We start from the raw sequence: 4,483 nt of genomic DNA, 5'->3' as shown, positions 1-4,483 counted from the left end.
ATTATTTATATTTAATTAATATAAATTATATCATAAATAATTAACTTAACCTCATATTTTCAATTTAATGATTAAATTTTTAAAAATTATAAATTAATTATTAAATTTATCAAAATATTATAAAATTATTATTAAAATTTATCAAACTATAAGAAAATATCATTAATCTTTATCAAATTAATGATCAATATCATTATTAAACTTCAATACTTATTATAATATCATAATAATTATTATATAATAATTTAAAATTTTAATAATTATTTTATAACTTTTAAAAATTTAATAATAAAAAACTCATCTGAACATAATCTAAATATCTTTAATATACTTTATCCTTAACAATATTTTATCTTCAAATGTCGTAAAGCATTAATATTTTAAACAAAATTATGAAATAAATCCATATTGGAACTCAATTGGTTTAACTAAAAATAATATTATTAATTAAGAGAGGAACTGCTCTTGAATTGGGTGAGGCTCTTTTGGAAACATATATCTTTCCCCCTTTGTCTATATAAACAAATACTCACCTCGTTCTCATTTCTCAACCTTCTTCAAGGGACATCATTATTGTTTTAAAAAAAAAAAAAGTGAGAGAAACAAGGAAAGTGAGATGGAAGAGACAAAGTCCATGTTTAAAAGAATTTGTGTGTTTTGTGGGAGCAGTTCTGGAAAGAAAGCTAGCTATCAAGAGGCTACTGTCGAGTTGGGCAAAGAACTGGTAAATGAAAACACTAAAATATATTATCTTTTTTCGCTTCTTTTCTACATTTCTACATTTCAACAGCTTTGAGGAAGTATATTTCCTGAAAATTTTAAATAAATTCGAAGAGAACCCTTTTTTTGTACTTGCTTTTGGAAATATATTCTAATATTTTCTCTTACCAAACTTTTAATGCGTCATTGGTTTCAATGGATGGTTTGGTTTCACTTTCCTCCACATACTGGTTTCTTCTTCATATATGTAAAAAAAAATAAAGGATTTTCTTTTATGAATTCTCCTCTTTTTCTCTTTCTTCTCAAGTGGGAGGAGTGTTGAAAGTGAAACAATCAAGCCTTCGACGTGCGCTTATGATTGTAGATGGGAGGATTCGCTGTATAACCAGAGCAGGTTTAGGGTTTGTGTTTGGCATGAGTGAGAGAGAAATAGGCTTTGCTCGCTGTAACCTGCCTGTCAGTTGAGCAGCTTTCTTGCATGATCACTCATTTGCTTTCGTTTTTTTTAAATTGAAGAAGAAAAAATATATATACAGTAACATTGATATGAAATAAACAATCAATAATCATAATCTGGTGTTTTTTCCCAAGGGAAACAAACGTGCTTGCCTTGGTATAATGACTCCTTGAACATTTCTCATGATTTTGTTTATGGGGCTCCATGAAAAATAGTGTTGTTTTGGTTTATGAAGGTGGAGAGAGGGATTGATTTGGTGTATGGAGGTGGAAGCGTGGGATTGATGGGTCTTGTTTCTCAGGCAGTTCATGATGGTGGGCGCCATGTTCTAGGGTTTGTTCTTTCTCTCTCCTTTTTTACTAGCTCTTTTGGTTTTAAAAAGAAACATCATTGGTAATGAAATTTTGTCCTTTTCTGGGACTTTGAAATGGGTTTTGGGAGTGATATTTTTTTATGAGTTTTCCCTCTTGAACCAAGCATATTCTTCTCTGAATCATCAATTGCAGCTGGTGTCTCAACAAAACCAGACATCATGGGATCAAACGCTGATCCAGTCCAGACCAGAGAGTAAAAAAAATTCCATAAAAGATGGGTGTGTTGTAAGTGGTCAAAATAGATTTGTGCAGAAAGGAACTTGTTCATGCTTACTTGAATCTATAAGTGCCATTACGAAAAGCTTTCTAAAAGGCCACCTTTTTCATCAGCTTTGATCGTTTGCGAAAACTGAATCCCTTTTGATCCTCGCTATTGTACTCCAACTTCCACTTAGATTTCATTTTAAAGCTGTACACTGCAGTCAAAACAGTATTTTTTTCTTTTTGCATTCATTGGTAAAAACCAGAATTTTAATCTAATTTCTTTCGTTTTTGGGATGATACTCATCTATGGTTTGTTGGTTTTTTGGTGCAGTGTTATTCCAAGAACTTTGATACCCACAGTGGTATATATTCTAACCCTTGAATCTAAGCTTCAACTTGTTCCCAGTTGTCTGCAATATATCTGTTATCTGTTAATTTCCAATGAAATCAATCATCCATATTTACATGAATCTGCCGCGTTTCTTAAAATTATAATACTGATGAATGATGATTTCATTGAAACATGTGGGGTTTTGTTGCAGATAATTGGTGAGGCTGTCGGGGAAGTAAGAGCTGTATCTGATATGCACCAAAGAAGGCCGAAATGGCTCGACAGGCCGATGCCTTCATTGCGCTTCCTGGTACGAGTTTGTATCAATTCATGCTCCCCTTGTTATTCTCATATGTTGTCGGTATTGATCTGGATGTCCTAAACAGGTAATGGTTTTTCATAATTAATGATCAGGTGGCTATGGCACCCTTGAAGAACTTCTGGAAGTTATTACATGGGCGCAGCTTGGGATCCATCGTAAACCTGTAAGAAATAAGATTTCGGGTAAAATTTGTCATAAATTGTGATGGGATAAGGAAGTAAAAACCTAAGAATCAATGCATGTGATGATTGGATGTTCACATGGAAAGATAGCATAAGATTTGATCCAACGATGCTTTGGGGTGAATTGATTAGATGCAGGAACGAACACATGATTATATGTTGAGAGCGCATTATTAAAATTCTAAAAAGACAAAAATACAAAGAAAATATTTAATATATATGTTAGTTTGAAATTTTCAGACGATTACCCTGCCTGCTTCCCTCGGTCCATCTCTGATTAGATGATCTCTCCAAATGATATCCCCTATAATGGGAGAAAGGCTTTTCACCTACCATTCAACACTAAAAACAATAGAAAATGTTGGTCGGTCGAAGATGTTGATAGTATACTTTGTTAAAAGTGATATTCCTTGATGCAGGTGGGTCTATTGAATGTGGATGGATATTACAATTCATTGTTGTGTTTCATGGACAAGGCCGTTGATGAAGGCTTTATTTCGCCGACTGCACGTCGCATTATCTTGTCTGCCCCGACTGCTAAGCAATTGATAATGCAACTAGAGGTAAAGCAAAGCAAATGAAAAAAATGAAGAGGATTTATTCACAAGCTTATTGACAATGCCAGTTTTGTTTGTTAAAACAGGAATATGTTTCCGAGTGCGATGAAATAGCATCAAAACTAGTTTGGGACGAAGTGGATGGACTTAATTGACCCACTTGCCTACATGCTTCTCTTTTTTTGAGGGTTATGCCTACTATGTATATACGGTTGGAATACCGTACACAAACAAGGAGGGTACACAAAACTTTGTTATCAAGAAAAAGACGTAGTGTCGTTAACTTCCCTCTAATTGTGAAGAAATTAAGATTATATTATCCACTGCTTTGAATTGGATTAGTTGTGGGGAAAAAAAGAGAGAACAATAATTAACATCTCTTGATGGCATCGTTAAATTGTGTTGAATCTTTCTAATTGACAAATTGACTCGATGAAAAACATTTGGAAAATATGGCCGCAAAACGCTTCTATGAATGGTTCTCGTCGTCAAAAAAGAGTATTGGTTTTATAAAATTATCTTCTGATAAGCTTCATCAATTCCTTGAATTGGTATTTATGTGAGATTTTCGTATTCCACTCAATTTTGTAGATGTAAGGTTTTCAAAGAGTAATTTTACATAAAAAGTATAAATTTCAAACGGAGGAGCAACCTGAAGTTGAATAAAAGATAATCGTGGTCGTGGGAGGCTTGAGTTTTTTTGGGGATAAACTACATGGGTGACCACTGGATTATGGTCATAAATGATTTTGACTTAAACCATTTTGACTACTAACGTTTCAAAACAATCAATCTGGCCACCTAATTTTTAAAATGATTCAATCAAATCACTTTTCATTGAAAACCTAACGGCGCGTCTAACGTAGCTTTTTTATAATACTTTTGATTTCCATGTTGGATATCCATAAGCACACGTCAGAATGCCACATAAGGAAAAAAAACCTAACCCATTATTTAAAGTAACCCTAACCTATTATTTAAAGTAACCCTAACCCATTATTTAAAGTAGCCCTATTCTAAAAACCTAAAGTGGTTGCTGAAATAAGAGAAAGAAAGAGTAGTGCGAAGGAAGAGGAAGAGTAAAGAGAAGGTTGAGATTGAAACATGGATTCAGAAAATGCGAATCGAGTGTGCTACTATAGGGTTCGTTCGATAGTAACAACAAGCTAAACCGACGAAAATCCTAGTATGAGGTTTTGGAGCTGTGAAAAATATGAAAAAGGGGTTAGGGTTTGCAAGTTCTTTTATTGGTATGATCCACCAATAAACTTTTGGTCAAAAATTATTATTATTGGTCTTTTAAGAAAGATTAGAGCAATGGAGTAGGAAGAAATGA

At 33.3% G+C, this 4,483-nt stretch overlaps 1 pseudogene; it reads left to right on the top strand.

The window, feature by feature from the left end:
- The first annotated feature begins 547 nt into the window (after nucleotides 1-547).
- Nucleotides 548-3,302, top strand: LOC120181026 (annotated as a pseudogene).
- The last annotated feature ends 1,181 nt before the right edge of the window (nucleotides 3,303-4,483 follow it).

Source organism: Hibiscus syriacus, unplaced genomic scaffold (genome assembly GCF_006381635.1).
Source record: "Hibiscus syriacus cultivar Baekdansim isolate YM2019G1 unplaced genomic scaffold, ASM638163v2 tig00112507_pilon, whole genome shotgun sequence".
Lineage (NCBI taxonomy): Eukaryota > Viridiplantae > Streptophyta > Magnoliopsida > Malvales > Malvaceae > Hibiscus > Hibiscus syriacus.
This window is presented reverse-complemented; position numbering and strand designations above follow the sequence as displayed.